The sequence below is a fragment of the Cydia pomonella genome, chromosome 13 (assembly GCF_033807575.1).
Source record: "Cydia pomonella isolate Wapato2018A chromosome 13, ilCydPomo1, whole genome shotgun sequence".
NCBI lineage: Eukaryota > Metazoa > Arthropoda > Insecta > Lepidoptera > Tortricidae > Cydia > Cydia pomonella.
The window spans coordinates 13,526,898-13,541,270 of NC_084715.1; the positions used below are offsets into that span (position 1 = coordinate 13,526,898).

The 14,373-nt window shown below is 36.9% G+C and overlaps 1 long non-coding RNA gene across 1 annotated transcript; it reads left to right on the forward strand.

Annotated features, from left to right (window-relative positions):
- Positions 1-28: 28 nt before the first annotated feature.
- LOC133524276 (uncharacterized) lies at positions 29-12,662 on the forward strand. The gene is made up of 2 exons (XR_009800361.1): positions 29-838; positions 7,297-12,662. It is a non-coding gene; the product is annotated as an uncharacterized LOC133524276 (long non-coding RNA).
- Positions 12,663-14,373: the final 1,711 nt, after the last annotated feature.

Sequence of the window (14,373 nt, forward strand, 5' to 3'; positions counted from 1 at the left end):
TAAATTACTGTCATTGCGTCAACAGAAATAAAACAAAGGACAATGGGCACTTTTGTATGGGGAGTGTCCCATGGATGTATACTGTTGAGACATATGTCGTTTTAAAGCTCTTAATCGTAGTATTATTTTATTGTATGGCACCAACCTTGGACTACTTGCAGGGACCGAGCTATATAAAAAAAGAAGTTGCGCATATAAGCAGTTATATTTCCTTATACGCGGGATATAAAAAGTTTTAGCGTATTTTATTCGAAAGAATATAAAAAATGCTTTATGTTTTTTGTATCAACACCAATGATAAAGTATTTAAAGGGACACAATGTACAGTTTTAAAAAATCGTCATTCTAAAAATTACTTGATACACAGCGAAATAAGAGTGTATACAAATGCCATGTATATCATGTGAAAAGTATTTTTATAAGCTATTTTTCGTATAATATAACTGGGGTCAAATCGTTGCAGGGACCAAAATAAAACCATTTAATGAGTTAATTAATTGTAGTTAATTACGCCTTAACTTTTCTACTCAACGCCAGATGTCGCTCTAAAGCAAAATTCTACTTGACGTAAAACATTTATACATAGCGGTAATCTCGTCAGTCTTACTCCATCATTTTAAAAAGTATAGACTAGTTTATGGATTTCTAAAGTTATGTCAAGATGACTCTGAATGTAATATTGTCAACAATAATTGTCAAAAGACGCAATTTAAAATATTCAACATTGTAATTACAAAATAGTATATTTCTAATACGCTATAATTTTCTCCAATCGAAAGGCACTCCATTCCATTGATCTCAGAGAGTATGCTCCTTGATGATCTTCACTATTCATGGGGTAGGTAAGATAAAAGTATTATTTTTTCTCGTATAGCTGCTATATAGCGTTCGACTCCATGGAAAATAAAGGCTCCAAGTTATATAAAAAATGTAGCATATATACAAAGTGCAATTTAGATAGTATTCCAGAAAAAAATGCGCCAATGTAAATGCTGAAAAGTTTCCTATCGTATTGTCGAACAAATTCATATCTACTTCTTGATCTACGCGACCTTAGAAGTTTGGATTGTCCTACCTAATCATTTTACATTTTATTGTTTTCAGAACAAGAATTATTTTACTTCCCACTGTCTATGTAAGGGGACTTAGAGCGGATTCATACTTTACTATACGTGTCGTGTCGAATGATAGTCCCTATGTCAGTTTCTCCAATTCTATTTTGCGTAGGATAAGTTAAAAAAATAATTAAAAATATGTTACCGTATTTTTATTCGTGAAATGTTACCTATATTTCTAAGTTAATGATTGTACTATACTTCCAAAAATATGTCTGACAAACATTTTACATGAAAGCCATTTTTCCATGTAAAAATGAACTGTTATAGGGACCATCTTTTGAATTTATGATAATTTATTCATATTTTAATGTACTCGGGTAATATTGCAGGCATTATATCAGCACCAAATAAATGCTGTGAACCAGATATATATTAAGTGGCGAATAACGTTTCCAAATCGCATTTTCTTTTGACATATTTTTCTTTTTTTTTTGCTCTTTTTTTCACGACCGGTTTGGCCTAGTAAGTCGATGATCCTGGGTTTGAATCCCGGTAAGGGCATTTATTTGTGTGATGAGCACAGATATTTGTTCCTGACTCATGGATGTTTTCTATGTATTTAAGTATTTGTATATTATATATTATTATGTCGTTGTATGAGTACCCACAAAACAAGCCTTCTCGGCTTGCCGTGGGACTCAGTCAATTTGTGTAAGAATGTCCCTATAATATTTATTTATTTATTGTTATTATTATTGTATGTCCGGTAACAGAACTCCCCAGGAGCACTCGGGTGTGTAAGGTCGCTACTCCCCAACTTATTATAATTGTTATTACTTTCAGCATTTTTAAGTTGTTCATCGGACACTGAGGCCATTGAAGTTTCAAGCTGGCGGCATCAAAATGGAGTACCTAGGTACTGTTTCAAATAAATGGGTGGTAAGTAAGTACATTTGGTGAAGTGGAACTGCTGATGTTGATCAGAAACGGAACTCTTCCACGCGCGTGATTTGTCTTCTTTGTTAAGTTTGTAGCGAGTAAGTTTCAAGTACCAAGGTTTTTAGGAACCTTTGTGTCAAGGTAAAGGTCTGACGATGGGTTCCATGAGGAAGCGAGGGAACACCTCAAATCTTATAGGCATATAGTCATTTTGGATTTTCATCAATACCTTAAGCTTTTTCATTCCCACTAGTGGCATTTAATGAAGTGGAACTACTGATGTTGACCAAAATGGAACTCTTGAACGCGCGAGATTTTTCTTCTTTGTTTTTTTTATGATATAAGAGGCAAACGAGCAGACGTTACACCTGATGGTAAGCGATTACCGCCGCCCATGGACGCCTGCTAAACCATAGGGGTTGTAAGTTCGGTGCTGGCCTTTAACATTGGAATACGCTGTTTTCTTATAGTTTTAAATGTCGTATTGGTCCGGAAATACCGCAGGCGACAGATCATTTCATAGTTTAGCTGTATGAGGCAGGAAGTTTCTAGAGAAATGCACAGTTGAGGACTGCCAACCATCTAAGTAGTGAAAATAAAAATGTTGTAGCGTAGAGCGATGACGAAAAGAGATGGCAAGGATTAATCCGAGCAATTCGATGGAACACAAGCCGTAATAGATTTGTCCTGATAAGTTTGTAGAAAGTAAGGTTGTTAAGAAACATCTGTGTCTAGATTCAGGTCTGATAGATACCTCAAACCTTATAGAAATACATATAGTTTTTTTTGGATTTACATCAATATCTTTGGGCGTTTTATTAAAAAAAAGCTACATTTAATCAAATGGAACTGCTGATGTGTTCCAGAACGGAACTTTTCAACGCACACGTATTGTATTTTTTATTGAGCTTGTAGTGAGTAAGGTTCTTAAGGTGTACTTAATACATCAATGTCCAGTTCTGATGATGGGTTTCATGAAGAATCGAGGGAATTCCTAAAATCTTATAGGCATACATGTAATAATTTCTGGGATTTTATTTACATACCAAGCATTATTATTAAAAAAGTGTCATTTGACTAAAAGTAACAGCTGATGTTGACCAGAATGGAACTCGCCAACTCGCGCGCGATTTGTTTTATTAGTTAAGTTTGTAGCAAGTAAGTTTTAAGTATTAAGGTTTTTAGGAACATTTGTGTCAAGGTAAAGGTCTGATGATGGGTCCCATGAAGAATCGAGGGAATTTCTTAAATGCTATAGGCATATATGTAGTACTTATTGGATTTTCATCAACATATTATCAACTTTTATTCACAAAAGTGACATTTGATGATGTGGAACTACTGATGTTGACCAGAACGGAACTCCAACGCGAGCAATTTTTCTTCGTTAAGTTTGTAGCAAGTAAGATTCTTAAGAAACATTTTTGTCAAAGTACAGTTCTGATGATGGGTTTCATGAAGAATCGAGGGAATTCCTAAAATCTTATAGGCATACATGTAATAATTTCTGGGATTTTATTTACATATCAAGCATTTTTATTAAAAAATTGTCATTTGACTAAGTGTAACAGCTGATGTTGACCAGAATGGAACTCACCAACTCGCGCGCGATTTGTTTTATTAGTTAAGTTTGTAGCAAGTAAGTTTTAAGTACTAAGGTTTTTAGGAACATTCGTGTCAAGGTAAAGGTCTGATGATGGGTCCCATGAAGAATCGAGGGAATTTCTTAAATGTTATAGGTATATATATAGTACTTATTGGATTTTCATCAACATATTATCAAGTTTTATTCACAAAAGTGACATTTGATGACGTGGAACTACTGATGTTGACCAAAACGGAACTCCAACGCGCGCAATTTTTCTTCGTTGTTAAGTTTGTAGCGAGTAAGGTTCTCAAGAAACATTTTTGTCGAAGTAAAGTTCTGATGATGTGTTTTATGAGAAAGCGAGGGAACTCCTCATTCTCCTCAATTCTTATAGGCATATAGTCATTTTGGATTTTCATCAATATCTTTAGCTTTTTTTATTCACATTAGTGGCATTTGATGAAGTGGAACTAGTGATGTTGACTAAAACGGAACTCTTCAACGCGCGAGATTTTTTCTTTTTTGTTTGTTGTGATATAAGAGGCAAACGAATCAACTGATGGTAAGCGATTACCGCTGGCCATGGACACCTGTTACACCATAGGGATTGTAAGTGCGGTGCCGGCATTTAAGATAGGAATACGCTCTTTCCTTAAAGTTTTAAAGATCGTATTGGGCCGGAAATACCGCATGCGACAGATCATTTCATAGTTTAGCTGTATGAGGCAGGAAGTTTCTAGAAAAATGCACAGTTGAGGATTGCGAACCATCTAAGTGGTGAAGATATAAATGATGTAGCGTAAAGCGGTGACGGAAAGAGGCGGCAGAGATTAATCCGAACAATTCTTCGGAACTTTTAAGTTTGTAGAAAGTAAGGTTCTTAAGAAATATCTGTGCTAGACACCAGTGTCTAGTGTCTAGGTCTGATGATGGACACCTCAAACCTTATAGAAATACATATAGTTTTTTTTTTCATCAATATCTCTAGGTGTTTTATTTAAAAAAAGTTATATTTGATCAAGTGGAACTGCTGATGTTGTCCAGAACGGAACTTTTCAACGCACGCGTTTTGTATTCTTTATTAAGCTTGTAGCGAGTAACGTTCTTAAGGTGTATTTATATCAATGTTCAGTTCTGATGATGGGTTTCATAAATAATCGAGGGAATTCCTGACATCTTATAATTTCTGGATTTTTATTTACATATCAAGCATTTTTATTAAAAAGTGACATTTGACAAAATGCAACAGCTGATGCTGGCCAAAATGGAACTCGCCAATTCGCGCGCGATATGTTTTATTTGTTTATTTTGTAGCAAGTAAAGTTCTTGAAGACATTTGTGTCATAAGGTCTAGTTCTGAGGATGGGTTCCATGAGAAATCGAAGAAATTCCTCAAATCTTATAGGCATACAATACATACAGTAATGTTTGGATTCTCGTCAACATATCAAGCATTTTTATTTAAACAAGTTAGTGATATTGACCAGAACGGAACTCTTCAACGCGCGCGATTCTTATTCTTTGTTAAGTTTGTAGCAAGCTAGGTTCTTAGGAAACATTTGTGTCAAGGTCCAGTTATGATGATGGATTCAATGAGGAATTGAGGATTTTAAATCGATTTGAATTCACAATAGGGAGGAATTGAGGATTTTCGTCAACATATCAAGTTTTTTTTATTTGAACAAGTGACATTTGATGAAGTGAAATTGCTGATATTGAGCAAAATGGAACTCTTCAACGACAAGTATTTTACCTTAGGCGTTTTTATTTTATTTTATTTCGTTTATAGCATGTAAGGCTTTTAAGGAACATTTGTGTCAAGGTCCAGTTCTGATGATAGGTTCTACGAGAAACCGAAGGAGCTTCTCATATTGTATAGGATAGGCATACATATAGTCATTTTAGGATTTTCATCAATATTACAAGCATTTTTACTCAATAAAGTGACATTTGTTGAAGTAGAATTGCTGATGAAGAACGGAACACCTCAACGACTTCCAGATTTTTATTACTCTTCTTTCTTTTTCATTATTCTTAGAACAGGTATTTCTACTAAGTGAACCGAACTGCTACTATTAAAAGTAGGTAGGTAGGTAGGTTAAATAGGTTAAAACTGTAAGGATTATTATGTATAAGTAGTCTTTCTTTTAATTAAACATAGGTAAGTAATTCTATTTAAGTATAAGTATCTTTAACAAAAACATCAATCGACTCTAGTTCCAGTTTCAGAGTATAAAATCCGGGTACACAGCCACGGCTAGCCGGGTAGCCAGACAGTTCGAATACGGACAAGTTATTGTGAATGAAAAATCTTATCGTCTTGCAAAAGTTATTGTCATAAATGTATAGGTTTCGAATATATGAATATAAAGTTAAAATGCTGGTAAAAGTATTAGTTTTTATCATTAACCATTTTATATCCCAACAAAACTGTTACCCTTACAAAAATAAAATGCTTTCATTACCTAATGTAGGTTACGTTAGGTAATAAATAAATAAATATGTAGGAACAATCTTACACAGATTGGCCCCAAACTAATCAAAGCTTGTACTATGGGTACTAGGCGACGTTAAACATATTTATTTAGATAAATATATATTTACGTATATACATAGAAAACACGCATGCCTTAGGAACAAATATCTGTATTCATCACACAAAGAAATGCCCTTACGCGATTCAAACTCGAGACCATCGGCTTCATAGGCAGGGTCACTACCCACTAGGCCAAACCGGTCGGCAAAAGGTAAAGATAATTAGGTAAAGACAATGAATAATTAAACGTATTATAAATTGACACCAATATCCATCAAATAGTATAACTAGGTATGCTAAGAGCGGGCTTCAGGCCATTACGTCGCACCTTTAGAATTAAACTAATTTGACTCAAAAAGTACGACTACTTTATATATGTAGTTTGGTAGAACAGTAAGAACTCACTATATGTGTCTCTTTTTCATGCGGTGAAATCCCCGCACCCGGAAAGGGTAGCGACGCCCATTTTATCGACTCTCGAGTCGACTCCAATCTGATACTAATAGTAAGTATGTACTTACTTAGTAAGCAAATTGTAGTAGTTATCCCTTTTTAGTAAAAGGACGGACGTATTGTAAAGATACTACTTTTTAACCGACTTCAAAAACTTTTTTTTTGTATATATGTTAAGTAAGATCTTCGTCATTTCTGAACCAATGTTGAAAATTAGTTATCGTTTGAAAGTGGGTATATAGTTCCAAGATGGTCCTATTTTTGACAAAACCACGAGGAATTAAGGGAACTCCCCCAAATCTTATAGGCGTTTTTTAGTTTCATCAACAGACCAGGCATTGCCATTCAAAAAAGTGCTATTTGAAGAAGTGGAACTTCTGATCAGGACCAGAAAAGAACTCTTTAACGATGCGTATTTCACGCTAGACGATTTGTCTTCTTTGTTATGTTTGTAAAGAAGTTACTTGCTTAACGAGGTTTAAGGAATATTTGTGTAAAGGTCTAGCTTACATCATGGGTTCCATGAGGAATTGAGGCAACCTCTCAATTCTTGATGGAACGTAAAACTGTTTATTGACATAATTGTCGATAGGTATCCCATCTGCTCTAATTTACCCCTCTTGACGGTACTTACATGAAAAAAAAACTTCTCTTAAAAATAGGAAACCGACTTTAAACATAGGTATTAGAAAACAATACAAAAACTGTTATTGTATTTTCAGAAACCATACGGAAATAATGAGGATGCATCGACATAAGAAGAATCGAACATGGGCAAGATAAAGTTCAAGAAAAAAGCAAATATAATGTGTACTTGTGTGTAGTCAAAGAAAGTTGAAAAATAAAGCATAATTAATGGCCATAGAATACAGAACCGATACACGAACATTAAGACTATTAAAAATAGACATATAGGTTGATCGTACTACTCGTACTAATGTATTTTTTTTTTGTTCAATTATATTATTGCATTAAAGTTAGATTCTCTAGATATATATTATTCATAGGTTCTGTATTCTATACGAATTGTTTCAGTGTAATTATTGTCCTAAATACCGTTGACCGCCTGTCAACAGTATTTGTTTCTACATTACTATCACAGAAGATTTTAGGCCCTACAGTAGTTTTTGAATTAGTATTTACTATGGACAAATATAGCGAAATGTGAGTTTTTACCTAAAATATCAATCTTTTGTGAACGTGGTGTAGAGTGTATACCGCCTAAGACTGAAGTAGCTACGCGGGCAACGTTTTCAAAATAGAATCGTGTTCATGGTCGGCCCATGGTAAAAATAATTAGGTACCCGTAGAGCCGCTGGTGAACACTGTTTATGATAACACTTAAAATAAACCCCGTGGACCCACCAGGAGAACATATTGGAGAGACTAGAGATAATACACCGCTTTAAGGGCGGTCGCACTCGGCATTGACATCTGGCGTCTAGATGGCGGGTGGACCTCAGCGAATTTCAAAGAAATATTTATAAACATCCAATGACGTTCGGCTCGGACACCAGATCTTCAATCTCCTGATTCCTGTGGAGTCTCCAGGTTCCATCCTCTCCACGTGTGAGTCCTAGGATTTTTCGCGCTGCCAGACTCCGATGACTCGGGCACGTAGTCCAGATGGGTGAGGATCGTGCAGCCTGGAGGGCGTACTCTGAAGTTCCAAATGGCCGAACACCGTCTAGACGTCCTAGGTAGGTCCCGCTGGAGAGACGAAATGCAAAAAGACCTTGGCGAACTCGGCGCCGTCGACTAGATGGCAACGGTTTTGGACAGAGAAGCATGGCGGTCTTTGGTGTCGGAGGCCAAGATCCACTTCGGGTCGCTGCGCCATAGCAGTAAGTAAGTATTTATAAACATACTGTACCTTCTGTGTACCTAACCCAAAACGAGATATTTAAGAAAAAGTCCACCCGCCATTCTGAGGTCAGGATTGCGGTTGGACCTATGAAATCTTGCATTATACCGCACTAAAAGTATGCAGTTATATGGTACAGTCGCCATCAGATATATCGGAGTGGCCGAGGTGCTCAAAGATCTCTAAACACGCACTCTAACCTCTTGACAGTAGAGGCATGTTCAGATATTCGTGGGTACCTTGGCCGCTCCGATATATATGATGGTGACTGTACCTTCAGTGTACCTCTGTAAATAGAAATAGAAACCGGTGTACCTCTCCCCAAAACAAGCTAGGCTAAGCTCATGCACAATATAACTGCATACTTTTAGTGGTATAATGCAAGATTTCATAGGTCCACCCGTCATCCTGACGTCAGGTTGGCGGGTGGACCGTTTTGTAAAATATCTCGTTTTGGGGAAAGGTACACTGGTTTCTATTAAAGGTACACTGAGGTACAGTCAGCATCAAATACTTTGTAGCAACCAAAGTAGCCAAATAGTTCGGTACACCATATATTTAGTATGGTGTACCGAACTATTTGGCCACTTTGACTGCTACAAAGTATTTGACGCTGACTGTACACAGAAGGTACAATATGTTTATAAATATTTCTTTGAAATTCGCTGAGGTCCATCGCCATCCTGACGCTTACCATATATCTAAGGACCGACCTTAGGGGCAATAACGATAGTGCTATCGTGCTGTTTAACGCAACTAGATGCGATCAATCGCGTGCGTAATGCGAACTCATCAACCAATCACGTTGTGGTACTTGTGGCGTTAGACTGCACGATTGGCTCAAACTCGTGTGCGTAACACCGCTGTACTGGCCCCATTCTTATTGCCCGTAAGGCCCGTCCTCAGATATATTATGTCAATGACACAGTCGCGATTTTACAAAATCACATCGCTTCTGCTACCAAATTGTTGAGCATAACGTTTTCCTATCCATAGGTTCCATCTGTCCAGTAGGATCCACCATCTCGATCCACCAGATTGAAGAGATTTACTTAACTGATGGATCGTGATAATGAAACCTACTGAATAGAGCGGGTCGATTGGATATAACAAAGTACGCTTATATGAAACGCTACTCCGGTGTGCGAGTGAGACAGTCAGGCCAATTTGAACTTGCATTTGACAGAAAACTGTCTCCATCAAACGCTACCAGTTCCATTGCCCGCCTCTTCGCTGCCTTCTATAGTGGTTCAATCTTACCTTGCTTATCCTTTTGACCGCCGTAGTCTGATATATCAGACAATCAATACCCAGCTCGTGTCGCCGCAGTCTGATAAATAAGACATTTTTTTTCATGTTTTTCTCAAGACATTCTTTACTTTAATAAAGTTTACTTTGGTTCTTTGCATAAGTAAGTCGCAGTAATTGTTAATTAAGTAACAGTGAGACTGATCTGTTGATTTTATTATATTTTCTAGTTGAAAATAAACTTTAATTATACCATTAGATTATGTATGATTTTACCCCAAGTCTCGTAGCCAAAGTCTTATTTAAAAGACACCAGTGATGTGACGATGATTGGTATTGAAATATCTACGTCGACTTTCTCATTCGATGTTTAGATTTACGACGTAAGATTTATGCATGCGACTGACCTTACTTAGCTAACCTATTTTATCACTTCGATATGTTCTTATAAAATTATGACTTAAGTTGTCTATTATTCTACAATGTCGTCCGCTGAAGAATTAATTAGAATTTTAGAAGGAGCGCACGAAAATGAAGACGAAAACGACATGCCATGATGGCCTCGCAGTAAATGATCGAGTACCTAATCCTTGTCATTGTGATCCCGATCCAAGCAGTTCCACTTTACCATTTACTCTTTGGACATTTTGATTCCATGGATGTTTTGACCCTTGGACATTTTGACACTTGGACATATTGAGTCCTTGGACGTTTTCAAAGTTGAACTTAGAAATAAATATATTTGAATTGTACTAGTGCCTACCTTCCAGGGTTTCGTGAAGTCGGTTTTTTTCATCGATGATAGATATTTGAATCGATAAATAAGGCGAGACTCTGTTATCGTGGTTCATCGGTAATCCCTACTAAGTTATTATATTCCGCAATAATAATCAATACAGACTACGCCGTCGTCTTAAAAATGAGACCGCATGTGACGTCAAAGATATAACTTAGAAAATTTTAGTGGTGTAGATTACTCGATATTTCAAAGTTATGTTAGGTCAACAAAATATATAAGAAGGTACTGTTTAGTAGTTTTAAAACTTTGAAAACTATAATAATATTGAGTTTACAATATTTATTTAACAAAGAATTGTGTTACTGTGTAAAATTTTATGATTTATTATGCCAAACAACGTTGAAATTTTCAGATTCGATACGTTTCTAATGTGATCAATCCTCTCCCTACTAGTGTCAACTTATCAACGAAAATACAATGAAGCCTTCGCCAATGTCTGAAATAGTAGACCGCTCATGACGTCACAGATACGAAATAAAAAATAATAGTGATGTAGCAAAGTCCATCAATAAATTTGCATAGCTGGTAAAATTCACAGATTCAATCCATTAATAAAGGGACGAAACCATAAAAAAGACATTGGTAAACGTGATTTAATTATTATAATATTTTTTTTTAATGATAAGGTTGTAAAAAATGAAGTTAATCACTGTAAACTATAAACAATAAAATATTTTATCGTAAGTTATGTGGCAAGCACTACACAGTTTGTTATTACTTAGTATAGGCGGCGACACGGGCACGTCCGATGACATCCTAAGCGGCGTTCAAAAGGTTATGAATAAAAAGGGGCGTGCACACCGATATTAGAGTAATATTGGAATCATATCAGTTAGTTGCGGGCGTCTCGCTCGCACAAATACATGCGTATAAGTGCGAAATGAACGCACGAATGACAGCTAACTGGTATCATTCCAATATTATTCTAAAATTGGTTTAATGTCAGTTGCACTTTCGAATTGGCCTACATAGCGATTTCCTTAGCCTGCACACCGGATCGGCGTGTGGGCCGGCATCTAGCTAATGTAAAGCCACCTCATTAGGTGCTTTTAGCCTTTTGAACGGCAAGAACACCTAAAGATGTGGTGAGAGAAAGCCGCGCGTCCCTCATGCACTGCACTAGCTTTACAGCTTGCATTGCGACCAATGTATGCCGCTCACCGCCCCGCCGGTCGCGTGGGTCCAATCCGCGGCCCTAGAAGACGTACTTTACATATAAACAAGAGCACGCGAGCATTTTGCGAGTTGTGAATGTGTACTTGTGTTATCTAGGCGCACAAACGGTTACAATAACAAGAAGTGTACACCGCGTGTGCAGTCCAACACGGGAGCACGGGTGCGATTCGAAAATAACGCGCTAGCGACGCATTACGACATTGATATTTTACCCTTTGAACGCCATAACAAAAACGTTACTCACATGCCAAGGTCACGGGCGCAAGTGAGCTTGAAAGTGCATGAGTATTACATTAGGGACTTTGACAGCGATTATAACAGCTATAATCATTAATGTTTTAATGGCAGTGACGGCGCCTTTAGGTGTTCTTGACGTTCAAAAGGTTAAGGGCGTTTGCTAGCTGGCGCTAGTGCACGGAGCGGGCAAACACGCGCAGGTGCCTTTGTAAGTAAAATCAGTCACACGCGTCCGCGCCAGTTAGCGTTGCTCATACTGTAAGCCGCACGCCCGCTCCATGCACACGCGCGACGTTGCGGACGCCCTATGCCCTAAACCTTACTTGAAAGTGTGAAGGTTACTCTGACAGCGGCTATATCAGCTATAATGTATTTATGACGCTTTGAGCATAGCTAGTTACGACGCCTTAAGGTATTCTTGGCGTTCAAAAGGTTAAGGGCGTTTGCTAGCTGGCGCGAGTGCACGGAGCGGGTGCACGCGCGCGGGTGCCTTTGTAGGTAAAATTCGTCGCACGCGTCCGCGCCAGCTAGCGTCGCCAGTTACTGTTTTTCGTTAACCCGCTCCAGCTAGCAAACTGATCGCAAATGGTCCGAGATTGGCGCAATAACCATGCATTCCCTTATCTGGATCTGGATGCACCTATTCACCAATGCTTGCTTTAAAGTAACTTGTCGACTCGTCCTGATAATATTTGTGCGACCGTGAAGAAAATCTATGCCGTCACTTATTTTTCAATTTATATGAAATAAAGATGTTAAATGTATTCAAAAGTTTTTATTTAATAAGGTATGTATAAGTGCTCTGTGCATCCGCACCAGCTAGCGGTGCCCTTAGCAAACCAATCGCAAATGGTCCGAGATTTGCGCAATAACCATGCATTCTCTTATCTGGATCTGGATGCACCTATTCACCAATGCTTGCTTTAAATTAACTTGTCGACTCATCCTGCTAATATTTTTGCGACCGTGAAGAAAATGTATGCCGTCAGTTATTTTTCAATTTATATGAAATAAAGGTGTTAAATGTATTCAAAAGTTTTTATTTCATATGTATATATAATGGAACGGAATACAGCTACTATCTTAGCTTGGCAAGCAGTTAAGAGTCGCTGATGCTTGTAATGTATTCACTGCGTTAATTTTAGGTTTAAGATTCTTTATTCTCACTAAGAATTGGACAATTCACTTACATGAGAACTTAAAACTACACAATTTAATCCTGCTTCATATGGCAAACGAAGGAAACGTTGCTTTGAACCGCGACGCAATCTCAAATGTTTCACTTTTACACAATTTTCCTGCAGAGAGACAAAACAAGTATGTACATAGTACCTTTTTACGATTTATTTTATCGTAACACATAAACTTAGATTTATTTTCTTGCTGCTAATTATGGTTCTCCAACTACTCCATAAATAGATTTACTTACCTACTTATTGCTTAGGAATCTTATTTCATGTTTAATAATAAGTTTACATAACGTTTCTAGCGGGTCATAACGCGAACTTTAAAAAATGTAATGCTTTTTCTACCTTTATCACTCGAATATGTAAGAGCAAGAGAGATAAATAGACGAAACTTACTAGTTCAAGGTAACCACTCGTTTTATTGTCAAAGTTCCGAATTAAACAAACTTATTCTTCGGTGACATTTTTTAGCGTTTATAAGCGACTATACGGATCCAGCATTTGCCGCTCATTCGGTTCTCCTATTGCACGCAAGATGTCAGTACTAGACAGGATTTGAAAAATCATAATTAAGTAGTTTAGTGCCATTTATTGAGCGGTATTAATTTAAAAAAATATATAAATTACTTTTTCATTATATTTCAGGCATGCAAAGTGATGTAAATGGTTACAAAAGTAACTCTATATGAATGACATTTTTTAGTTCCAGTTTACGCCGCAGCGCATGATCAAAATTATTAATATCATCTTCCCTGGACACTTTCGGTCTTTGGTGTCATATAAGTAATTAATGCTTAATTGAAGACCTTCCAAATAGGATATGACTCAATTGTATATACCAATAGTAAAAATTATCCAAACTGCTACCAAGGCTCCATCTAGTGCCAGGTAGAACAAACAAAGCGGCATTTACCACAATTAATTAACGAAAAAACTCGTTTTATTACCGCCCCTGCAAGCATTTGAGTGCAAGTATATATATATTAAAATACCTTATAAAAATGTCTTTTAAATGATATATATGGCTTGAGTATACAAGCAAGTTTCAGTGTTTAATAGCAGTATTTTTAATTCAAGCAGATGTTATATCAACTAATTCCAGCCCTGTACATACTTAAACGTAAGTAGTGGTAAACAGAAATCTAGAATTTCTCATATTCTTTCATACAAAACACCTAACAACCGGCTACATAACAAGTACTTTGTAAAACAACAGTTTATTTTCGCCACTCTTTTTTTTAAATTGCTCAGTCCCTGCACGTTATCCAAAGTTGGTGTCATACAATAA